At 40.7% G+C, this 26707-nt stretch overlaps 1 protein-coding gene across 1 annotated transcript in view; it reads left to right on the top strand.

Moving 5' to 3' along the window:
* Positions 1-830: 830 nt before the first annotated feature.
* Positions 831-26707, top strand: part of RNGTT (RNA guanylyltransferase and 5'-phosphatase) — a 362295-nt gene continuing 336418 nt past the window's right edge. Inside the window, exon 1 of the mRNA XM_025444846.3 lies at positions 831-1044. The gene's annotated coding sequence lies outside the window, so the exon portion shown is untranslated. The remainder of the gene's footprint in view (positions 1045-26707) is intronic.

Below are 26707 nucleotides of genomic sequence, written 5' to 3'. Positions count from 1 at the left end.
ATATTTGAAAATTTAAGTCAGGGTGGAGCTCAATGTTGATTTTTTAAAAATTAGTAAGTTAAGGGATCCCTGGGTGGCGCAGCGGTTTAGCGCCTGCCTTTGGCCCAGGGCGTGATCCTGGAGACCCTGGATCGAATCCCACATCGGGCTCCTGGTGCATGGAGCCTGCTTTTCCCTCTGCCTGTGTCTTTACCTCTCTCTCTCTCTCTCTGTGACTATCATAAATAAAAATAAAAAAAAAATTAGTAAGTTAAGCAGCCTACCAGAGTACAGCTCTAATAAAAGGAAAACCCGCAGGAAAAGAATTAGGTCACCCCTTCTGTGTTTCTAGTACTAGTTAATATAAACCAGAAGTAAAATTGCAACATTGCCCAGGATAATAACTGGGGTTTGCATAACACTCTAGAAAATTCCTTCCTTGCAACACTTCTTGGCCCGTATGTGCTCTTGTTCTTCCTGGCAAAGTCCAGCCCATATTGTCTGTGTACTTCTCCCTAACAGTTCTTTGCTTGTCACTTGGCTGGATGTACTTTACTGCTGAGAGTGTAACAATTTTTAATACTGAAATAGGAAGAGTGTTAGTTGACAGTAGTAAATTTTGCTGTCAGGCAAAAGGCCAAGTGGGAACTGGCATATAAATCAGCCTACTAGTTAGTCATCGTTCTCACCAATAAAATACATATCTGGTGTGATGGGAGTGGCAACTTGACTACTTAGCTGGTGTTGTTTCCATGGACTTTGGAAAGCCCTTAGGTGGGACCCATGGGTACTGAGGTGGGTGGGGCCTGCTGCCTCACCATCAGATCAGCTGTTGTTTTGTCACAATTATTCAAGGCCGTGAGCCGGCACTGAGTATTCCAGGCTTACGCCTCTGTAACTAAATTTTTTTTTACTGCTAAACTTTTTTTACTTATGTTTACTGCCAAACTGAAATGCTTAAAGCACCCAGCAGTGGTGGGCGACCTGAAAGTCTCCAGTGAGAATGTCTCCTCTCTGGAATAATTAACAGCTTGGGCCAAGTCCTGCCTTCGTGCTCTTCCTCACGTGAGTGTCGCTGCTCTCTGCCTCGCCCATGGGCCTGTCCAGAGCCGACCCCACAGGCCCTACAGCCTTAGCTTCTGCTGTGCCTTCCGGGGAGCGCCAGCTCTGAGGTGATCTCTCCCGAGGTCACGCCCTGGCTCTGCCTGCAAGCACCCATGTGACTAAGGGAACTTCCTTTACCTTCTCTGGGAGACACAATACATTTTAGGGTGGTGGTTTGGCAGTAGATGCTCAACTAAAATTCGTATCTTTCTTGGCTATTCTAGGAGGGTAAAAACCAACATTGCTTTCCTCTAAACGGAATGTACTTCATAATTTAGCACCTGATTATAAAGTCTTTTGTACTTTTGCTCATTATTTCATGTGATGTTTGTCTTTTGTCCTCAGTTTGCCCAAACCTACTCTGGGGAGGGAGAAAAATGCTTTATTCTTTTTTGAAGTCCTCTTAGAATGTGTGCTTGGTGACAGAGTGAGATTACCCAAGTTTTAACTATGTTATGGGTGGTGGGCAGTTTGGTTTGTTACATCACCTTTTTCAGTTCCATTAGGTTGTGGTAACAGGATCAGACCAGGTGGCTGGGATTTAGGGACACTGTGGGCTACTGGACCCGAGTACCTTGTGTCATTAATGTTCAGTGTCTCTGACAGTGGGAAGCCCTCAATTAAATATATTAATCTAAGCAGAGAATTTTTTGTGCAATCTTAGTATGTGCAAGTTCTATTACTCATCCCGATTACTGACACCCGGTTTCCCATGACAGGAATTGAGACATCCTTAACTCTGCCCTCTTTACCTCCCTCACAATCACTGATGTAGTCAGCAAGACCCAGTCCATTCTGCCCTTTCTATGACTCTTCTATGACTCTTCTGACCTTCCTTTCCAATCCCACTCCCCAGGTTCTGGTTCAGGCTACCACCATCTCTTATCTGGATCTTTATAAAAACTTCATAGCAGGTCTCTCTGTTGTGAGATTCACACCTCCATCATTTACTCCCCAAATGCAGCCATAGTTACCTTTCTCAAACAACCATCTGATCAGGTTATTCTCCTTTCTAAAATCATTTCATGTGGGTTGGGGGAAAAAAAATCCTTCAACAATTGATCATTAGTGAGAGGGCCTGCCCCGCAATGGAGTCCATCACTGTCCAATCCCTATTCCTTTCCCATCTGTCTTCCATCATTCCTCCCTGTATATCCTCATTCCAGTTATAAGATGCAGGCTCTGGGCCTCTTAATATACTATTTTTTAAAAAATATTTTATTTATTTATTCATGAGAGACACAGAGAGAGAGGCAGAGACACAGGCAGAGGGAGAAGCAGGCTCTATGCAGGGAGCCCGACGTGGGACTCGATCCCGGGTCTCCAGGATCAGACCCTCACAGGCTGAAGGCAGTGCTAAACCGCTGAGCCACCCGGGCTGCCCAATACACTATATTCTTGTCCTGGAATGTCCTTCTTCTTCATTTCTCTTTTTATTAGTGCTTTGGAGCAAAGACTGTAGGGCAGACAGCTGCATCTGAATGCTGACTCCTATGCTTGCTGGCGGTGGGGGGGGGGGGGGGGGGGAGGGGCGGGAGTCCAGGGCAAGTTATTCTGGAGCTTCAGGTGCCTCATCTGTAAAGTGGGGAAAAGAGTAGACGCTGCCTCCAAGGGCTGGTGTGATGACTGAAGGAGAAAAGTACATGAGTAGTGCTTCGGAAGGTGCCTGGCACAGAACAAAGGCCAAATAAAAGTGACCTATTACTAGTACTCAATATTGAAGTGTGTCATTTTCAATCATTGCTCTCTTGCCTTCAGTGGTAGGTTGAACGGTGGCCCCCCAAAGATGTCTACATCCTAATCCCTGGAACCTATGAATATGTGATTTCACATGGTAAAGGGACTTTGCAGATGAAATTAAGTGACGTGAGATGGGGGAGTATCCTGGATTATCCAAGTGAGTCTGGTGTGATCACAAGATTCCTTACACAAAGAAGGTGGGACAGTCAGAGAAAGGAGGAGAGGGTAATGTGCTAATGGAAGCAGAGATTGGAGTGATGCAGCCACAAGCCAAAGAATGCTAGCAGCCTCTGAAAGCTGGAAGAGATAAGGAATTACCTCCAGAATCTCCAGGAGGAAGAACCAACCTTGTCGATACCTTATTTTGTTTTTCCATTAAAAAAAAAAAATTCTAGTTGGTTAACATATAGGATAATATGGATTTCAGGAGTAGAATTTAGTGATTAATCACTTACATACAATACCCAGTGCTCATCACAAGTGCCCTCCTTGATATCCATCACCCATCCATCCAGCCCATCCCCACCCTACATCAACCCTCAGTTTGTTCTCTGTTAAGAGTCTCATGATTTCTCTCTCTCTCTCTCATTTTTCCCCTTTCCATATGTTCATCTGTTTTGTTTCTTAAATAACACCTTAATTTTATCCCTTAGGACTCATTTCTGACTTCAGATCTCGCAAACAGTAAGAGAATACCCTTGTGTTGAATTAAGCCACTAAGTATGTGGTAATTTGTTTTAGCAGTAACAGGAAAGGAGCACAACTTCCTAGAGATGGCTTGAGACCCACAGCATTTACATATAGATACATAATTTTTTTAAAAGTAAGCTCAAAGCCCAGTGAGGGGCTCTGTGACCCCTAGATTAGGAGTCCCAGGGTCTACCAACTGAGCCAGCCAGGTGCCCCGAGATATATAATTTTTAATTCATATGCCTCCTCCAGTAGACTGCATGTTTCCTAAGTACTCCTGCTTCTTATTAATATTCGAAACCACCTCCTATCACTGCCTCTACATACGTTGCACAGTGCCTGGCACATCCTCAAACTCCAATAAATATTCAATGAAGGGAAGTTTATGGTCTCAAGGGTGTTTTTTTTTTTGTTTTGGTTGCATTTAGCTTGTGTCAAGATGGAGGGACCAGTCATGGATTACTTCAGTCTCTGGCAAGCACAGGTCTGGGAGATGTGTCAGGGGGAATGATTGAGAATAGGTTTGGGGATTTTTGCAGAGAAGAGAGGTGACTGTAATTGAAGGAGCACCCGGCCCTGGAATACTTTATATGATGAATATTTCATGGGGTTCTGGTCTCTGCTTTTCAAAGATATAATAGCGCTAGAAAAGATCCAGTGGAGGACACTAAAAATGATCAAGGGCAGAGAGAATTATGTATGGCGGTAAAAATGAAAAAGATTCCATTTGCCAAAAAAAGTGAAAGTCTTAAATTTATGATGAATAATCATGGATTATTTTCTCAAATCCTGAAAAAATGGAAATAGGTAACATTCCTGAAGCCTAACAGTCTTCCCAACAAAAATAAAAGAAAGTAGCTCTTTATATAGCACGCATTAAAATACAGGATCTATTACTCCAAGAGGCTGTGTCAACCGAAAATGTAAATACTGCAGGCAGAGCTGGATTAAGGGTCAAGCCAGCTGCCCAAGGTGCCTCTAAGAGGCACAAATCATTGCTGAATATGTTAGAATGTGGTGTCTGTTAACTCAGGTTTTCCAGAGAAAGCTTCTTACGATTTTACATCTGTAAAAATTTCTTGGTCTATTAAAATACACAGCGCCCTTGAGCAGAATTTAAAGAGAAGAAAACCAAAAATCTCCCCTCAATTCAGATTAATCTCCTTTGAAACTGTGCTTTTGAATTGCAGACAAGTGGCCTTATCTACTAAACGCCTGGGTTGAATAGAATGTACGGCCTTAGTGCTATTTACTAGAAGCAAGTGATTTATTTTCTTATCTGGATTTTAATCTCTTTAATATACCTTAGCAAGTTATTGGTCCCCCCCCAAAAAAAAATCACAAAAGGAAAGTACGGAGGAAACAAGAAACCCAGAAAAGTAGGAATTATTGTGCAGATTTTTCCCAGGACGTTTAACTTTACATTGGTTGGTGGAACTCAAAGAGCAAATCAGTCTTAAGTAAATAGTTTTACTGATATTTTTATTTTATTATTTTTTTTTTTAATTTTTATTTATTTATGATAGTCACAGAGAGAGAGAGAGAGGCAGAGACACAGGCAGAGGGAGAAGCAGGCTCCATGCACCGGGAGCCCGATGTGGGATTTGATCCCGGGTCTCCAGGATCGCACCCTGGGCCAAAGGCAGGCGCCAAACCGCTGCGCCACCCAGGGATCCCTAGTTTTACTGATAAAATATCATTTAAAACACTTTACACTTAGAAATGTTAAACAATTATTTAGAGAATATTATTGTGAGGGGCTCCCATTTTGGGGAGCTTTCTCAATTATGTTTTAACTGTACGTTTAAGAAAGAGTTGTAAAAACTTAGAAGTTATAAATGGCAATTTAGCAATGTGTCGAGATATTTTGGGATAATTACAGTCCTTGGGCAAACCAGCCCACCAGGTTGGGAACAAATGAGCTAGAGTGTGTGAAGAAAGTTCTTTGGAACTTGTCACTGCTATGCTGTATACTATTAGCCTCCCCCTGCTGTAGCCCTCCTACCCTATGTGTGCTAATTCTGATATTGCTATATTGTCCAGGTCCCAGGAAAGCTGTGGCCTGGTCACAGTCACCCTCCCCACAAGGCAGTCAGGAAATGGTCTCTAGCACTAGCATGCCTGGTATCTGAGAGCCACCCAGCTCCCATCATGCCTGGCTTACCACAGAGACACATCTCCTTTGCTCAGTATTTGTAGCTCAGAATACAGAGTCTAAAGCCTAGCCTTGAGCTGTGACTGATAGGCTCTCAAAACTGCTCCACTAACCCTCGCACCTGGTTCAAATCCTCAGCAGGCCCTTTGCCCTGAAACGACCCAACTTGTAATAATCTTCCTTATGCTTCCGGGTGTCTCGATTCAATACCGTGTAGAGTTCCAACCAAATCAGAGAAATAGGATTCCTGGCTTCAACTTGTCTCCTTGCTGGACCTGTGTTAAGCTTGATTGTCTTGAGTCATCCCCCCTTTCCCTTTCAGACTGCGCGAGCCAATGGCTCGGCCAGGTTCTAGCTGTTACTCTGCCTTCCCACCCTTAGCCAGGGGTACTTTCCAACCTGATACTGAACTGAGATTTTGCTATTTATTCATTCATTCACTCACTCACTCACTCACTCACTCACTCACTCACTCACTCATTTTTGCTTTTAACACACACAAACTTTTTTTGAGGTAGTTTACATAAAGGGAAACAACCATTGCCTCTCATAACCTATCCTGTGGCACGATTTTCAAAAGACATATCATGTGATGGAAGTGTAAAACGGTGCACTTGTTTTGAAAAACATTATGTCACTTTCTCACAATGTTAAACATAGGGTTATCACATGACCCAGCAATTTCATTCCTAGGTATATGCCCAAGGGAAACAAAAACATATAGGCACACCAAAACTTGTACACAAATATTCACAGCAGCATTACTTATAGTAGTTCAAAGGTAGAAATAATCTAAAGGTCTATTAACTTGTGAATGAATTTTTTAAAAAGTGGTATATCCATATAATAAAATATTATATAAAAAGGAAGGAGTGCTGATATACGTTACAACATAAATGAACCTTAAAAACATTATGCTAAAGGGATGCCTGGGTGGCTCAATGGTTGAAGGTCTGCCTTTGGCTCAAGGCATGATCCTGGGAGTTCAGGATCAAGTCCCACATCAGGCTCCCTGTGTGGAGCCTGCTTCTCCCTCTGCCTCTCTCTCTATGTCTTTCGTGAATAAATAAATAAAATATTTTAAAAATTTTATGCTAAGTGAATGAAGTCAGTCACACATACCAAAAAATATATTGTATGATACTATATGAAGGGTCCAGGAAAAGGAAATTTATATAGAGAAAGTAGACATGTTGGGGGAGGGTGGGTGATGGATATTTCTTTTTGGGATGATGAAAATGTCCTAAAATTACATAATGCTGATGGTTGCACACTTCCATAAATATGCTAAAAACTGAATTGCACAATTTATTTATTTTTTTAAATTACTTTTTAAAGTAAGCTCTATGCTCCACTTGAACTCATGACCCTGAAGTCAAGTGTCCCGTGCTCTAGTGACTGAGCCAGTCAGGTTTCCCAAGATATAATACACATTTTATTTTTTTTTTTATTTTTATTTTTTAAATTTTTATTTATTTATGATAGTCACAGAGAGAGAGAGAGAGAGGCAGAGACATAGGCAGAGGGAGAAGCAGGCTCCATGCACCGGCAGCCCGACGTGGGATTCGATCCTGGGTCTCCAGGATCGCGCCCTGGGCCAAAGGCAGGCGCCAAACCACTGCGCCACCCAGGGATCCCATAATACACATTTTAATTTCAAAAGTACTGTCACATTGGCTGAGGTGGCCATAACAGTTTATACTCCTTCTGGCAGTGAATGAGACATGAGAATTTTCCTATGCCTTGACATATATATATGTATGTGTAAATTTGATAAAATGCTTGATAAAACAAATGTTTAAGCTTTGCCAAGCAAATCAGTGTTAAGTGGATTCTTACTTCCATAATTACTAATGAAACTGAAAATCTAGACTTAGGATTGCCGTTTCATATTCTTTCCCACTTTTTTCTACTGGAGTATTTGCCTTTTTATTTTATTTATTTGTTTGTTTGTTTAATTTTATTTTCAGTAGGTTCCATATCCAAAGTGGGACTTGAACTCACAACCCTGAGATTAATTGTCCCATACTCTACCAACTGAGCCAGGTGGGCACTCCAGCCTTTTTAATTTCTATCTTTAGTAGTTCTTTATATGCATTCTGTATGATAAATACCTATGTACTTATCTATATCCATATCTATCTACATATGCAGATATATCTTACCTAGTCATTACTTTATGGTTTTTGCTTTTTGTATTGTACTTGAAGGCTTTCTGTCCTGCCAAGATCATAAATATATGATCTTGGTACCAGATAAGGAACTAATACTGTTATATTTTCCAAATGACTAGACAATTGTCCCAGTGGTATTTATTGAATACTCCATCTTTTCTGCGCTGTTTTGAAACACCCTTTTTTTCATATACTAAAGTCCCATATCAAGAGCAATTCTTAGGCTTGTCTGTAGAAGTGAATCTGAAACCAGTGGATACAGGAAGTCCATGTGAGGAGAGTGAAACTAGCTCTCTGAACTGTCTGCCCACAGGAGTTTCCAGCAAGGAAAGCATGGGATTTCCCAAAGCTAGCCCTGGACTTTCTAGCATTAGGCAAATTGGAAGCTAAATACTCCACATCCTCATAATATCAATTAACAATTGATTATGTCATTTTAGCCCTTTCTTTCCAGATTCTCTAAAACAATGTCACTCAGTTTGGTGCAGAAAGTGGTCACGATATTTATCTTCCAGCTCTTTCTATGATACCCCTCAGACTGTTTATGTTCTTTAACTAAAGGTCACTGGTAACCCCTCTCCTTCTGGATTCTGGCAATCTCTTTCCACTTGTCCTTTGTGACCTCTGCCATTATTGGTTCTGGGTCCTTGCAGGGTCTTTACACCTCTCCTACACCTTTGTAAATAGTTCAGTGATGTGCTCAGAGAGAAAGGAACTCTCTTTTCTATAAGACTTTAATCCGGGAAGAGGTAAGCCTAGAGCTTCAGAAGCTGTCTGAAAGTAAACCCAACCAAAAGGAAGGCAGAGTTAAGAGGTGGAGGTAGACAAATTCCTGGTGCTATCATTTGAAGCCCTGGGTATAGCCATATTTAAAGTGAACTGTGCCCCGGCCTTTTCAGGAACGGGAACTAATAAATTCTCTCTCCTTTTCTTTTTTCTTTTCCCTTTCTTTTTGTTCTTTTGTTGTTGTTGTTTGTTTTCCCACAGAAGTTTAGCACCCTAAAGCCCCACATTCTTCCCAATTTGTGATTCTATTCTCAGGCATTAGGTACCATTAATAGGAAAAGTAGATTTGAAAAGATTCTTGGTTTACAGGTTTCCAGTATTCAGATTTACACAGCAGGTTCTTTCAAATTACATTTAGGGGAATAAATCAGTGACAATTTGGCAATCTTGCAAAGTACAGAGCCTTCCAATTCTAAAGGATTTTGCTGGTGAGTCATTAAGTTAAAAAAAGAAATCTGTATCGGTAATAAATCTTTGTAGAAGTACTCTATGTTCTTTTCAAAATTGATTGTTTCTCGGTGGCTACTTCAACTAACATTATCAAAAGAATAGATTTCTGCTATAATATAAAATGATGCTTTCTGAGAAATTGTTCCCAGTCTTATTTAAAAAAAATTGACAGGGGAGATTTATTGCAGAGGATATTTCCACAAAAACAGAACTTTTAATGAATTCATTCTGTGTTATTTTCAGTGCTTATTATTATAGATCATAAACATTTGCCAGATTGGGAATTTGGGATTGTGGTACTTGTGGGGAGATGGAAGTGAAGACCTAAATGTTATGCAGTTTAGGACTTAACATTACTGACATCCCAAAGCTGTGGTGCCTGGGGATAAATGAGTCCCCAAATCCATCCTTTCACTCAGGTGTTCCTCACCCACCCTCCACATATCCAGTGGCAAGACCAGAATATTCTTCTTCTCCAACCTGTCACTTTCTCTCTTTTTCCATTTTCATTGCTCTAATTCAGGCCTTTGAGCTTTTGCAGTGGCCTCATAAGTGGCTTTCCTGACTTTAGCCTCAGCTTCCTCCTAGCTTGTTCTGACTCTGTTGCATTGCTTCCTTAGGGCAGAAGCTATGGTTCATGGCTAATAGTCACAGCTCTCTTACTTCATTTAGGGCATGGAAGGGAAGCATTGCTCTTCTTTTTTTTTTTTTTTTTTTTTTAATTTTTTTTTTTTATTTATTTATGATAGTCACACAGAGAGAGAGAGAGAGGCAGAGACACAGGCAGAGGGAGAAGCAGGCTCCATGCACCGGGAGCCCGATGTGGGATTCGATCCCGGGTCTCCAGGATCGCGCCCTGGGCCAAAGGCAGGCGCCAAACCGCTGGGCCACCCAGGGATCCCAGCATTGCTCTTCTTATTATATAACATAAAAAGCAAGCCAGCATTCTTTCTAAACCAAAACGGGTTTTTAGTCAGGGATTTTTAGATGTTAAAATCTAAACACATACTCCTTCTTTTTGAGAAGGGAAGTGCCTTACTTAAGGATAATTTACGAAGGTCACACACAGGCTGTTAGCGACATCTGCTTTTTTTGAGAAGGAAATTCCGTGGTTCTGTGCTGGCTTCAGAGCAGTTCACACCCTGTGAGGTGTTTTCCCATGGTTCCTCCAGGATAGGAACCTGACCTACTTTGGGAGATGAGGGACTGTTTCACTGGGGAAATGATATCTCTGTTGAAACCTAAATGATGAGCATGACTTTTAGAAAAGAAAGGAGAGGGTGCCAGAGGGCAGTATTCCAGGCAAGAAGACTGTGTACATAGAGGTGTCAGGGACTTCACCGAGCATCAGCAACCCTGGGTATTCAGGGAAAGTCTCATATGGTTGGTGTGCAGAGAGCAAAGGGAAGAAGCTTGCTCAAGGAGACTGAAAATGTGTGCAAGGGTGAGATTTTGCGCAGCCTTGCAGACGGTGTTGTGAATTTAGGATTCAGGCCAGGTCTGGAGTTCAGAAGATCAAGGCATTACTAAGCTAGAGCTTTTAAGTCATCACCCCAACAACATTTATGTGCATAATTTTTTTCTGTTCTTAAGTGTCATTATACAATTAACTGACATTACAAAATAAATTAAATTTTAATTTTCATGTCAAATTAGAAGAGTGTTTTTTTTTTTTTTTTTTTTAAGATTTTATTTATTTATGGGATCCCTGGGTGGCACAGCGGTTTAGCGCCTGCCTTTGGCCCGGGGCGCGATCCTGGAGACCCGGGATCGAATCCCACGTCGGGCTCCCTGCGTGGAGCCTGCTTCTCCCTCTGCCTGTGTCTCTCTCTCTCTCTCTCGCTCTCTCTCTGACTATCATAAATAAATAAAAATTTAAAAAAAAGAGAAAGATTTTATTTATTTATTCATGACAGACACACACACACACACACACACAGAGAGAGAGGCAGAGACACAGGCAGAGGGAGAAGCAGGCTCCATGCAGGGAGCCCGACGTGGGACTCGATCTCCAGGATCAGGCCCTAGGCCGAAGGCAGCGCTAAACCGCTGAGCCACCGGGGCTGCCCAGAAGAGTGGTTTTTTATCCTACATTTTATTAAGAACATTTTCAAAGAAAGAGAAATTGAAAGAATTGCCCTATCTTCTACAATTAATGTTCTATTATATTTGTTTTGTCACATATTTACCTATCTAGCCATTCTTCTTGGCATTCATCAATTCCTCTTATCTTCTGATGTGTACAGCAAACTTCATCCCTGGATACATTAGTATGCATATCGTTAACTGGAACTTAAGGTTTGTTTAGGTTTTCTTTTGTTTGTGTGTGTGTGTGTGTGTGTTAAATGGTACAGTGAAATGCAAACATCTTAAGTGTTCTATATGATGAGTTTTGATATATATATTTATATATAAATTTGAAGTTTCTAATAAGATATAACTTATATAAAAATTATCATCATATACTGTTGCAAGGCTCTTACATTATACATGATATGGTGTAATATCAATTCAAGGTAGATTGTGATGAATTAAGGATACATATTGTAGGGATCCCTGGGTGGCGCAGCGGTTTGGCGCCTGCCTTTGGCCCAGGGCGCGATCCTGGAGACCCGGGATCGAATCCCACATCGGGCTCCCGGTGCATGGAGCCTGCTTCTCCCTCTGCCTATGTCTCTGCCTCTCTCTCTCTCTCTCTGTGACTATCATAAATAATAAAATAAAAATTAAAAAAAAAAAAAAAAGGATACATATTGTAATCTTTAGCAATCCCTTTAAAATATTAGAAAAAAGCCAGTAGGAGATAGGCTGGAATACAAAAATTACTCAATCCAAAACAAGACCAAAAAGGAGGAACAAAGAAGAGAGAGGACGAATAAAAAACAAATAGCATGGAGGTAGACTTCAATCCACCTATAACACAGTTATACCAAATACAAGCAGAATGAACAGTCTAATGAAAAGACAGCAATTGCCAGCATGGATAAAAAGGAAGACCCAACTGTATACTGTTTCCAAGAGATGCATTTAAATATGAAAGCACAGTCTGAAAATTACAGAGTAAAAAATCTATACCATGCAAACTTAAGCATCAGAAAGCTAGTATTTCTATGTATCAGAGAAAGTAGATTTGAAGAAAATGAGTATTTCTGGGGATAGAGAATGATATTGTGATGATAAAAAAAAGGTATTTGATCAAGAAGATGTAAAATTCCTAAGTGCGTGTGTACCTAGTAACAGAGCTTCAAAGTAAGTAAGCAAAAATCTACAAGAAAAACACATCCAGGGATCCCTGGGTGGCTCAGTGGTTTAGCGCCCGCCTTCAGCCCAGGGAGTGATCCTGGAATCCCAGGATCAAGTCCCACATCGGGTTCCCTGCATGGAGCCTGCTTCTCCCTCTACCTGTGTCTCTGCCTCTCTCTGTGTGTCTCTCATGAATAAATAAATAAAATCTTTGAAAAAAAAAAAAAAAAAAAAGAAAAACACATCCACAATCACTAAAATCAGATTTTAGTACCCCTTTGCCAGTATGTGATAGAATAAATGACAAAATATCAATAAGGATAGGAAGATTTACGTGACATTCTCACCAACTTGGCCTGACATATTTAGATGATCCAATAATTGTAGAGTACACATTCTTTACAAATGTACATAGAACATTCACCAATATACATCTTATGTTACTGGGCCATACATAAAACTTAGAAATAATACCATTTACAAGAAAATAACGATGCAAAATACTTAGGAATAAATAGAATTAACAAAAAGTGTGTAAAACCTGAACAATGAAGACTACAAGGGCAGCCCAGGTGGCTCAGAGGTTTAGCGCCGCCTTCAGCCTAGGGCCTGATCCTGGACACCCAGGATCGAGTCCCGTGTCAGGTTCACTGCATGGAGCCAGCTTCTCCCTCTACCTGAGTCTCTGCCTCTCTCTCTCTCTCTCTCTGTGTCTCTCATGAATAAATAAATAAAATCTTAAAGAAAAGAAAAGAAAAGAAAGGGTGTGGGAAATGCTTAAAAAAAAAACCCTACAAAACATTATAGAAAGAAATTAAATACCTAAATAAATGGATTATAAATTGTTCATAGATTGGAAGCCTCCATATTATTATTATGTCTACCCTTTATAAACTGATTTCTAGAGCCACAGCCATCCAGTCAAAATTCCAGTAGGATTATTTTAAAAGAATTTACAAGCTGGTTGTAAAGTTTATGTGAAATTGCAAAGGATGAAGAATGGCCAAAATGGTCTTGAAAAAAGGACAATGTTGGAGGACTTCACTGCTTGATTTCAGGAATTACAAGAGGCTCCACAGTCATCAAGACAGTGTAATATTGGTGTAAATAGATCAATGGAACACAACAGAATCCAGAGACAGACTTACACATTTACAATTAATTGATTTTCAACAAAGGTGCCAGGGAAATTCAATGGGGAAAATGACAGTCATATCAATAAATGTGACTGGAGGGGGTCCCTGGGTGGCTCAGCGGTTTGGCGCCTGCCTTCAGCCCAGGGCATGATCCTGGAGTCCCAGGATTGAGTCCCAGGATCGAGTCCCATGTCGGGCTCCTTGCATGGAGCCTGCTTTTCCCTCTGCCTATGTCTCTGCCTCTCTCTCTCTGTCTCTCTGTCTCTCATGAATAAATGAATAAAATCTTAAAAAAAAATAAATAAATGTGACTGAAACAACTAGGTATCTATATGAAAAAATTATCGTTGAATATTATATTTGTAGTATTTATGACACTAGTAGTATTTATGACAAGTTACAATTTTAAATCTATGTTATCCATACCCTGGGAAATAAATTATGCAGGCAACCACTATACGAGCTCTCTGAAACCTCAGGAGTCATATTTATTAAGTAAAGCTTATTAAAGGACTGCAATTGCATTGAGGACACAAAGGTATCATTTAGAAAATAGTTTGGATCATTAAATAATATTTTATTTTCTGGGAAATATAAGAATGACCTTCTATTTTTTTTTTTTTTGACCTTCTATTTTTATAGTGGATTTAGTCCCTTCCTCTGTATCCAAAGCAGGAGAAATTTCTATTCATTTATGACCAGTGGTAATACATTGTGACTCCCAGATGGTGATGGAGGGGCAGCTGCTACAACCTTGCAAAAGTGAAATCCCATGACCCAAAAGCTGTATAGCTTGAAAGAATTAATAGGTCTACTATCGATTTAGTTCTAAGGCTTCTTTTATTTTATTTATTTATTTTTTTAGAGATGGGGAGAGGCAGAGGGAGCAGCAGAGAGAATCTTAAGCAGGCTCCATGCCCAGAGCGAAGCCGGACACAGGCTCCATCTCATGACCCCGAGATCATGACCTGAGTCAAGATCAAAAGTGAGATGCTTAACCGGCCGAGCCCCCCAGGCGCCTCTCTAAGACATCAATTAGATACTGAAAGAATCAGGTTCACTGTGTCCTTCACGTAGATGGAGACTAGCAAAGGTTAATCAAAACGAGAAATTCCTGCCCTAACAAACTGAAACATAAATGTAATTAGATTTTGAAAAGTTTTTCATACTACATTCTGAGTTTTTCTTTTTTTAATTTTTTTAAATTTATTTATGATAGTCACAGAGAGAGAGAGAGAGAGGCAGAGACACAGGCAGAGGGAGAAGCAGGCTCCATGCACCGGGAGTCCGATGTGGGATTCGATCCCGGGTCTCCAGGATCGTGCCCTGGGCCAAAAGCAGGCGCCAAACCGCTGCGCCACCCAGGGATCCCTACATTCTGAGTTTTGAGAGGGATTTCTCTAGGACAAAAAATCAGACTGCTGCTGTATGTATAGTCCTAACTCCCAGACTCAGGAAGCTTGGTAATTAGGTAAGGCCTGATATTCTCCAGGGAGTTCCTGGAGGCCCCCAAAGGGCCTATTGATTCTAGAGAGTCAAGTTGCAGCTGGAGTAGTAGTACAGTTTCTTTCTTATCACATAATCAATAATCCAGGAAAGTCTCCCAAAACCTGGAACAAAAATGCTCCCATGACAGAGGACAGCTTCTCTCTTCCATACAGTGCTAGAGACACATCACAGTCTCTCTGTACCTCTTTTTAAATTAAATTTATTAAAAAAAATGATAATAAATCAATGTATTTTTCTGTTTATCTCTATAGTGTTTTCTTTTTTTAAATTGACTGTTAGTGATGACACTTCCGCGACCACACTTCCATTACTACCATGTCATTTCAAATGTTCAAGTTACAAGAGGATTGATTAGATTACATTTCTGTTCAGTTAAATAACAGGATACACTTTGAACAGTCACTGCAGGTTACTTTCTAAGCCCTTGCTAATGTTACAAATCATCTCTTAGGAAGGATTACTTTTGCAAGTGGGTCATCTCAACCATTTTGTGTTTATTCTTAGTTGGCTATTTATGGAGCATGTACTAAGGGCTAGGCTAAGTGCTTTACTTATACTATCTAATGTGATCTTTATGACATCCTCTCGAACAGATCTGTTTACTTCCTCCTTTTACAATTAACTTACTTCAGGACAGAGAGTTAGGCGATGATAGAGATGGACCTCAAACAGAGATCTGAGTCCACAATAACAAGCTCTTAAAACTACTCCATATTCCCTTACTGAGCTCAAAGGGTGACATACTCCTGATCTTACTCCAGATCCTAGGCACTTTGCTGAAACTCCCTGTGTGTTTCCTATCAACTGCTTGCCTGGTCTAGGCAGGACAGGGCAAGACAATGCAAATTGTAAGACATTGCCTTGCCTTTGGCCAATTCTTAAGATCTAGTTAGGCAGGTATTATCAACTTAAGATGCACATATAGGGGCCAAGGGCTGGCCGCTGCAAGAAGATTATTTTAAGTTAAAAAGTAATAAACCCCAACCGATTTAGGAAAAGCTCTTTACCTTCCCCTTCAACTCTCCAGAAAGCATTTAGATAGAGGAACTGCTCAAGAAGAAAGCTATCACCATAAAGAACTACATTACACTATGAACTAGGGGTGTTAGACAGGGAGGAACCTAACAAGGCTTATTTGATCAAAGTCCTCTGTGTCCCATTGTTTCTGAGCAGCCCAGTGCACATTTGTTTACCAAACATTTACTCCTTTTCATTTTCTGTGAATTGTGTTTTTTCCTTTTGAAGTCCCAGACCCTTTACTCCCTTCTCCTTAATTCAAAATGACATTACGTACTTCATTTTTGCCTGTCTTTGGAATTGCCATGGGCAATTCCCAACATATGCTATTACATTTGATCTTCTGTCAATCTGTCTCATGTCAATTTGATTCTTAGCCCAGCTAGAAGGACCTTGAAGGGGACAGGACGTTCTTGCTCCCTGACACACACTAGAATAATCTGCAGGACTTTAATAAACACCGAGGACAGAAATTCTGATTTAATCAGTCCAGGGTGAGGCCTGGGCATCAGAATTTTTAAAACTCCCCAGGCAATTCTAATGTGCAGCCTAGGTTGAGAACCACCTAGTTTTAATGAAAAATAGATACAAAACCCATCAAAACCACTACAGTGTACAAAATGATATATTCTGAAATGTATTTATTCCTTACCTCTTTCCACAAAGGGTATGACGTGGCTAAAAAATTACTCGATACAGAATGAATTCCACTGAGGGGCATGGAGTTCAAAGCACTTGTCAAATAGGCCACAGATGGGCTGGAACACATGAGGTCAGTGTAGAAATAATTCAGGTATATTTTCTTTCTCTGATTTTGGTTTGCAAGGCAGCAGTGGCAGATTTTAGGAAAAACAGTTCTTAGAAGACAGTGATTGGTTCAGGTACTGTTTCTAGGTGGGTGATTGGGCCAAAGACTGATTCTAGGCAGCTGATTGGCCTGGAATCCGTTTCCAGGCTGTCTAGCCAGTAGATTGCCTTGTCTCCAAGGGTTATTCAATCTGCAAAGTGATAACAGGTCTCAGAAGCTTGTGTGGAATGATAATTTTTTCCCCATTACAGAGGCTCATTGAAGAAAATACCAGTATTTTAAGGATGACTCATAGGCATGTTGTACATTTTTTTGATCCAACTTTGCTAAGGGTTATGAATTGCTTATAAGGCAGAAGCTTCCTAAAGGATTTTTTTTGTAAGTTGAGGAGTGGCTGGAGCCATTCCATGAGAAATTTCCAGCTGTTAAAAGGGCAACTTTAAACTATTCAGTGCAGTTTAACTGTTGGACTATTTCCTGCCTTTTCCTTCTCTTTCTCAAGAGTGGATGAAGCTGCTCTCAGTTTACTATCAGGAGGAAAAACAGATAGAGTAAGAAATGATGCAATAATAGTGAAAGAAATCCAAGGGAGAAGGTAAAAAAAAAAAAATCACTATAATGCCATGATCTTAATATTTAACTATTTTCATTTTTGCATATTTTTATTCTAACCTAAAGTCAATATTATTTGGATGATTATGTATGTATGTAAAATTTAAGGTTTAACTGTCTAACCATATATTTTTTACGTTTTTATTTAAATTCCAGTTAGTTAACATACAGTGTAATACTAGTTTCAGGTGTACAATATAGTGACTTAACCCTTCCATACAATACCTGGTGCTCATCACAACAGGTGCCCTCCTTCATCCCCATCTTCCCCTTTAGCCCACCCCTTCGCCTCCCTGCTGGTAACCATCAGTTTGCTCTCTACAGTTAGGTCTCACCATATTTTTAAAATGGTGCTCTCAGTTTCTTTATTCTTACTGGCTTACCAAGTTCCTTTGAAAGTATGATGATGTAACATGATTTATGAGCAAATGTTATGTTTTTATCTTCAGAATCAATGAATATATATATTTAAAGATTTTATTTATTTATTCATGAGAGACACAGAGAGAAAGAGAGGCAGAGACACAAGCAGAGGGAGAAGCAGTCTCCTCTCAGGGAGCCTGATGTGGGACTCGATTCTGGGTCTCCAGGGTCACGCCCTGGGTTGAAGGCAGCGCTAAACCGCTGAGCCACCTGGGCTGCCCTCAATGAATATTTTTAAGTGGCGTGCACACACAATATTCATTTTACATGCTTATCTCATTTCAAAAATAACAACAATAATCAGCATTTACGGAGAGGCCACGTTGTGGCTCTAGGCTCTGTTTTAGGCCTTGAGATATGATTAGGAAGAAAACAGACAAAATCTTTCTCTAGTAGGGAAAGATAAGTAATAACAACGCTGGATGGCACAGAATGCTTCTGGGCTCTCTGTGTTTACACATATTAACTCATTTCACTCTGGTAGCAATCCTGTGAAGTAGGTACTATCATCATCTCTATTTCCTAGGGGAAGAAAGCAGTGAACAGAGTTCAGTGACTTGGTGAAGGTCATGCAGTTAGTAACCTTGGGGCTGGGATTTGTGGCTCTATAGATTGTATGCTTAACTGTGATGCTATTCTGTTTCTCCATAATCACCTCATTTCTACTTACTCTGCTGATGCAAGTAATCAAAGGTTTTTTTCTTTTTTTCTTTTCTAAGATTTTATTTATTCATTTGAGAGACAGAGAGGGAGAGAGAGAACAAATGGGGAGGGAGGGGCAGAAGGGGAAGGAGAGGGAGAAGCAGATGCCCTGCTGAGCAGAGGGCTGGACTCAGTAGATCCCAGGACCCCAGGATCTTGACCTGAGCCAAAGGCAGATACTTACCCAACTGAGCCACCCAGATGCTGCATCAAAAGTTTTTCTTTATTCAAATATTTTAAATTTTTACTTCAAATATTTAATATTTTTCTACAAGGCTTTGGATAAGTATTATTGCCAACACTCTTTTTTTTTTTTTTTTAAAGGATTTTATTTATTTATTCATGAGAGGCACAGAGAGAGAGAGAGGCAGAGACACAGGCAGAGGGAGAAGCAGGCTCCATGCAGGGAGCCTGACATAGGACTCCATCTCAGGTCTCCAGGATCAGGCCCTGGGCTGAAGGTGGCACTAAACTGCTGAGCCACTGGGGCTGCCCCTTGCCAACACTTTGCAATGACAAGATACTCTGTGCCTGGTACCCAGGGAAAATAAAATGAAATCTTTGGTTTGGTGTACTTGCATTGATTTTGCCTCAAAATAAAATGACAGGTACATAAATGTTTATAGCCTCAAATTAGAAAGTGATACAGTGAAGTAGTTACCAACCTTCTCTGAACTGTAGAATCACCTAGAGGGGCTTTATTTATTTTTATTTTTATTTTTATTTTTCGTAACCTAGAGGGGTTTTAAAATATGACACCTGGGTCCCTCTTTCAGGGATTCTGACTCAATTGGTCTGGAGTGGGTTAAGGCACCAGTACTTAGCTAGTATGGTAATCTGGCAAAGTTATAGAATATTTAAAATCCAGATACTTAAAATCATAGTCACTGTTAAAAGCATAGTTTGAATCAGATTGACTTGGATTAAATCCCATGTCTGCTACTCATTAGCTGTGTGGTTATGGGTTATGGGTTAAGTTTTTGTGTGGGAAGAAAAATTCTCCTTTGCCCTATTAGGGTCTACAGTTGTGCTTAAGACTTAAAATGACATAAGACTGGCTCACAGGAGAAGAGCAAACAGATTTTATTAAATCTTCGCATGTACGGGAGAGCTTTCGCAAGAAAATGCAGACTTGAAGAAGTGACCAGAACAGGAAGTTTTTATACCTTTTTGGCCATAAATACCGTACATTTGTGGAGAAGTGACATGACTAAAGGGTTTGGTGAGGGGGCCGAGAGTTGTGAGCACGTGGCTAGGAGATACAAGGGGAGGAAACCAGTGAAAGATAAGGGTTATTTAATTTTGTTTGTACACACCCATTTCTGAGCTGACTCCTAGTCTTCTGGTGATAAGAATGTTCCTCTCTTCCTGGTACAGGGAGGGTACTTTTTCTATGGGAAATTTTGTGGTTTTGTGGTTTTTAGGTAGTAAAGGGGAGATCAGGAAGCTCTTCCTTTATCCGCTATTTCTCAAATGCTTTCAGCTCAAAATAATCAATAGCCCAAGCAGTATAATTTGGCTGGCATGTCCTGAACGCCTTCATTTCTAAACCTGCGCTTCTCTTTTCTCATCTGTAAAATGGAAATAATTATTTACCTTTTAGAATCGTTGTTGTAGGGGCACCTGGGTGGCTCAGTTCGTTAAGTGTCTGCCTTTGGCTCAGGTCATGATCCCAGGGTCCTGGGATCCATCCCCCCACCCCCTGCTCATGCTCACTTGCTCTCTTGTGCGCTCTCTCTCTCTCAGTCTCTCTCAAATAAATAAATAAATAAATAAATAAATAAATAATCTTAAGAAAAAAAAAAGAATTGTAAGAATTAAAGAGAATATGCAAGAAAATAATTTTCACAGTCCTGGCACAAATTGTGTCTAATTAATGGTTACTTTTATACATTCATGAATTAATTCACTCAGCAAATACTTGATGAGCACCTACCATGTTCCAGGCATTGTTCTAGGTGCTGGGGATACAGCACTGAGCAGAACTGACAAGGGTCTTGCCCTCAAAGTGTTACTTTGGATTTTTTTTTAGCATGAATAAAATGTTTAATCTCATGGTATTTTTTTCTTTAAAGATTTATTTATTTATTCAAGAGACAGAGAGAGAGAGAGAGAGAGAGAGAGAGACATAGACAGAGTGAGAAGCAGGCTCTTTACAGGAGCTTGATGAAGGGCTCAATCCCAGATTCCGGGATTGCGACCTGAGCCTAAGGCAGCTGCCCAACCACTGAGGCACCCAGGCGTCCCCTCATGGTATTTTTATTACTCTACCTTATAATAGGTCATCTGAACTTGGGAACCCGTCCTTCCCTGCCCTCAGAGGGCACGCTCCCCTCAGTTGTCCCCTCTTCTCTGTCTCTACTGGCCCTTTGAGGTATTCATGGAAATGTAATCTTTTTTTCTTTTCATATTAAAAAAAATCCCTGAATCAAACCCTTTGGCTTCAAGTTATCCAACAATTACTGCCTTAACTCTTACTCCTTTTGCTTCACAGGCAGGTACAAGTATTAGCTGCACTCAGTCTCCACTCTGTCCACCTCTTCCCTTCTAATTCACGCTGCAGAATACTGTAATCAGACTTCTGTCTCCATTAAAATTACACCATTGCATTTAGGCCTTTGGACATACAGCCCCCATTATGCCCCCAACCCACCCCTAACTTGGCTCAGCTTAAATGTGCCTTTCTCTTGGAAGCTTGCCCCCCTGACTTTTCAAGATTCAGATTCTGTGGAAGGGTGGGCAGCTCCTGCACTGTGGTGTTTACACTGATTTTTTTTTATGTATCCTAAACTGGCCAAGTAAAGTCATTGAGGTCAGGGCATTGTCATGTTCATTACTACTGTTCTCCTCCTTGGATGGTATTTGGCACATAGCAAGGTGCTAAATCATATTTTTAAATAAATCAAGGTGGGGGTCCTGGGTGGCTCAGTTGGTTAAGTGTCTGACCTTTTTTTTTTCTTAAGATTTTATTTATTGAGAGAGAGAGAGCACATGAGCAAGAGGGGTGGGCAAAAGGAGAGGGAGAAGCAGACCCTCTGCTGAGAACTAAGCCACCCAGGGGCCCCAAGTGTCTGACTCTTGGTGTCAGCTTAGGTCTTGATCTCAGGTTGTGAGTTCAAGCTCCACACTGGGGCTAAAAAAAAAAAAAAAAAAAAGAATCAATACATGAGTAATAAATAATAAAGTAATAAAGTCGTTCCTAATAAATAATAAGCTTTTAATGGTTCAACAATGTGTCTTCATCTTTATAATCTCTGGATTTCCTCACACACAGTCAGCAATCAATAGAAATGTGAATAGAATGGAGTAGACTTAAAGAGCACTTTTTCTGAGCATACCCTAAGGCCCAATTTAAGATAACCATTCTAGAAGTGAGTCAATGACCTCTGAAGTTAGCTTTCTGTAGAATCCAAATCTGGAGTTTTGAAATATGTCACCAGGAACTTCAGATGTTCCCTAACCATCAACCTGCCTCAATGTACTACAGTGATCCCAAGCTTATCCCGCTTCCTTCTTTCCTCTTCTTTTTTTTTTTTTTTAATTTTATTTATTTATGATAGTCATCAGAGAGAGAGAGAGAGAGAGAGAGAGAGAGAGGCAGGGACACAGGCAGAGAGAGAAGCAGGTTCCATGCACCAGGAGCCCGACGTGGGATTCGATCCCAGGTCTCCAGGATCGCGCCCTGGGTCAAAGGCAGGCGCCAAACCGCTGCGCCACCCAGGGATTCCCCTTTCCTCTTCTTTTATCTACAGCATAGACACACTTCTTGCTTACAGATTCATATACACATTGAGCCATGAAGTAGGGTAAGAAGGCAGTGTGGTGAGCTGAAAAGTGCTTGCCAGTTAGAGTCAAGAGACACTGGCTATGTTCCTGTCTGTCATAACCTTTCTGGAGACTTTGTCTCTTTATCTGCGATGAGGGAAAATATCTTCCCTATCTAATTCACCAAGTTTTTGTAGGCTCAGATGAGTTAACACAGATGAAAACGCTCTTGTAAATCGTAAAGCACTGCACCACGTAAAAGCAAAATTTCTCAATTGATCTTAAGTACATGCTATAGTTTAATAGCTCCCTAGCAAGGAAACTGCAAAGAGATTAAAGTGTTCCTGTATGGAGAGGGTATAGAAATCTAGAAGTTATGTATTTGGGAACAGGATGCTGTACCTGTTTCTCAGCATGGAATTAGGTAAAGATTAATTTTGCATTGGAACAGCTTCATACTAGATGCTATGCTGGAAGTCTGGGGTGACTTCCGTCTGAGATGCACGGTGTGCTGTTAATCAAGAATTAAAAACAATTGACTTAAGAAGGAAACGAGCCAATATATTAGCAGCTGATAGCTGGAATAACAAAGTTTCATCCCTCCATAAAATCTGCTAGGCTTCAATTAATCTAAAATATAAAGCATGAAATATAGATGAATACCAAACAACTGAGTTCCTTTCAAATTGATAGCTACCAGTGAATATTTTAAACAGCAAGCACTGTTGTGGACATATGGTTTGCCCATTTCTTAGTTTTCCCTTGCAGATGTTAGAGTTATTAGCTTTCCACAATAGAAAGGCTCTACAGTGTGGCTCTCCAATCGGCAGAACGGGCAGCATGAGCATCAACTGGGGAGCAGGGAGCATGTTAGAAATGCAGAATCTCAGCCCTACCGCAAACCTAGTGAATTAGAATCTGCATTTAACAAGATCCCAGGGATTGGGTGCATTTAAATGTAATGCACTCTGCCTTAAGGACCACTTAATCATTTTTCAAATGGAAAAACAAAAAATCAGGTCTTGAAGGGTGATTTCCCCTCCTCAAGGTAGAGCTTGGATGAAAAATGAAGATTTCCTGACTGCTGGCAGGTTCCAGCATCGCACGCACATCACCTCATAGCCTGGTTTCTGGACTTGTTGGCTGTGAGGCTTTGGGCAAGTTACTGAACTTCCCTGAGTCTGTTCCCTCATCTATAAAATGGAGATGATAGCAATGTCTACTTCCAGAAAGGTGAGGATGAACTCAAATTGGAAAACCTATGAACACTTTGTGCCAGGTAAAGCACAATTCACAGTTTTATTTTATTATTCTCAAATGCAAACACAGACAATGTTCAGCATAATTTAAAGCAGGGGTAAGTGTTTTATGGCACGCAGAAGCAGATAGCTATTTGTATCTCTGAAAACCATCATGACTTGGCAGTAATGTTTAGAAAGCATTTTCTTATTTTTCCTCTTAATCTCTTGTATTTTCCATTGAAGGAAGTTATATAAACTGCACAACAGAGACACTGTCCTAGTCACTGTTATTTAATCATCTTGTAGGTTAGACTGACCTCTGTTATTATGAATTTGGTGAACCACGGCCAAATTCAGCCCTTGGAACAGGCCCACACATACGTAATTGAAGAACCTGACTCACTGACCTACTTTCTGGGTCAACACAACAAATAGAAGGCTGGATTACTTAGTTTTTGGCTCCATCTAGTGGCCAGGATGCAGCTCAATTTTGAGGTGTAGAGAAATCCTTGGGAATTGTAGTTCATGTTTATAATTCAAATACATCCAACTTCTCATCATTCAGAAGAAATGATCCAATATACACACTTGTAATGCTCTTTATTTGAAATAATAGGCTTAGGATTCTTGGAGCTGGTCAGAAAGTTGGAGACCTTTGTAATTAAAACAGGAAGACTGGAGTCATCTTTGATGCTTCCCTCATGAGATATGTCCATTCTGTCATCAAACCCTAAACATTTAATTCCTCAAAACATTATCCAGCCATATGTGCTTATTTAAACCTTCCTGTGGGACTGGACTGTATGCTTAGTGAAGGAAGGTATTGGGTATTCCTTCAGACTCTAGATTTTGCTCCCTTGTAGTACCTGGGAGAAAAATGGCTATAGGTGGACCCAGAGAGAAAAGTTCTGAGCAATAGGGTTTCCAGCCACACAAAAGCAAAGCCCTTTCCCTACAGTGTGGCCAATGATCAGTAGAGAGCTGAAGAAGCTATGTCAGGTGGTCTGTGACAAAAGGCCATCCTGGCCTGGAGATGTGTTGTCTGAGCTCCTGGAACCAAGACACAATTCTAGGTATAGCAGTGGGGGAAGCCCCAAGAATGACAGAGCTAAAATCTCCTACTGAAGAGTAGCTCTTTGTCAGAGGATTATTTTGAACAGGTTATTTTTGAGAAACTGCAGACACAGGAGAAATTCTGAAAACAGAGTAGAAGTTACCATTCTGCAAGGGAAATTTACCACTCATAGAGGAAAGGAAATCCCCATTGAAGAGCAGACTCCTTCTTGGTATCAGGAAGAGAAAGATAAGTCTAAAATCACAAGAGACATTAACAGAGAAGACAGCCATTTAAATCTGCATAACAAAGCTTACCTTTTACTCTGCTTTCCATGGTCCCCCCGCATAACTGCACATCATCCAACCCCCAACATCTTTCTTTTGTCTTTACCTGAAGACGGTATTTAAGGTGGTGGCTTGGGATTTCTGGGGGGAGGAGTTACCCTCGGTTTCCCTGAGTGTCCCCCATCTACACCTGAGGCACGCATGTTAATCAATTTCCCCTTTTGTTAATCTGTCTCTTATTATGGGAGATAGTATCCCAAAACTCAGAAGAGTAGAGGAAACATTATTTTTCCACCCCTACACTACCTATTTAGCAGGAAGGAATTCAGAATAAGATTAAGTTGGTCTAGAGGAGATAAAGATGTAATATCCTTGCACACAGGTCTGTGGCCAGGGAATCAGATCTATGTAGGAGCCTGTTTAGTGTTGGGTATATATTTGTTCCCCCGGAACTGGAGTTATTTCCTGTTAAGTCCTTGTTGGGGAATTGATGTTATGTGAATTAAACAAGGAGGCCGTTAGACTGAGGTGGCTCTAATCCCATGGTGGACTACATGAGCAAACCAAAATCTAAGCCTGTAAATGCCTCCGGGTCATGAAATCAAAATGCTAAGGACCACTAATCACAGCCAACTAGGCTTTAAACTACAGCCAGTCAAATAATTTATTTTCTTTGCTTCTATACTGCTCTGTAGAAAAAGTCTTTCCCTTGGCTCTTGTCTCCATAGTGCTCCAAACCGTTTCCAGTTTGGTAAGCCCCAATTCAAAACAGTTTTTCCTCAAATAAACTTTTAACATTTTTAATATGTCTCAGATTATCTTTTAACAAGGTGCAGCCATGAATTTGGACATTTAGAAGTTTCAAGACTAGCTGGAGCCTCCGAGAAGAACAGGTGTGAAAGCATGCCACTAAAGACCTGAAACTCTTCAAGCAGGCTCCGTGCTGTTGGTAGAAAGCTGGAAGAGAGGGTAGTTTTGGGTTTGCTCATATATTTCATTTTCTGCAGTTACTAGCAGTATACAAAACAAGGGAGGGACACGAAGGTGATTTTTAAGGCCTCTGTCTCAGTTTCTGACTTTCTAAAAAAAAACTGCATGATCCTCTGAGAGAGGAAGACATTGTTAGGGAGCAAGAACTCCTGTCCCCTTCAAGGTCCTTCTAGCTGGACTAAGAATCAAATTGACACGAGACAGATAAATGAGAAAATAAAATTTAATAGCGTACATGTGGGGAATCTACAGGGACATGGAAACTCCAAAGACTGTCAGGCAAAATGGGGTCTATATGTCATCCTGAACTAAGGAGAAAGGGGTAGGGACCTGGGACTTCAGAGGAAAGGAATGCAATTCCTTGGGTGATAAGAAGAAGAGCAGATGATAGGCAATTAGATGTTTGCCCTGCTCTGGGAACTCCCCTGCCCCCCAGTTTAGGTTCTTCCATGCAGTTAAGGGAGAGACAAACGCTTCTCCAGAGTCTGCAGGGTCTCAATTGCCTTCAGCTCAGAATAATTTCATGCCAAAGTGGCCCATGTTGGAGTGGCCTGCTCTTGGCCCCTGTAACATATGGCAGCCAAATTCCTGGGCTCAGAAAAGCTTGTTTCTGCAAGCCTGGACATGCTTCCAGACAGAAGTCAGGGTGGATGTTAGGGGTTGAACAGTCTCAAAAGATACGTTGAACTTCTAAAGTCTGGTACTTGTGAACATGACCTTATCTGGAAATAGGGTCTTTGCAGACAGAATCAAGCTTAAAGGAGGTTATACTAGAATAGGGTAAGCCCTAATACAATATGACTGGGGTCATATGAAGAGGGAAAGTAGGACATAGCCACATA

The sequence above is a fragment of the Canis lupus genome, chromosome 12, assembly GCF_003254725.2.
Source record: "Canis lupus dingo isolate Sandy chromosome 12, ASM325472v2, whole genome shotgun sequence".
Classification (NCBI taxonomy): Eukaryota; Metazoa; Chordata; class Mammalia; order Carnivora; family Canidae; genus Canis; species Canis lupus.
This window is presented reverse-complemented; position numbering and strand designations above follow the sequence as displayed.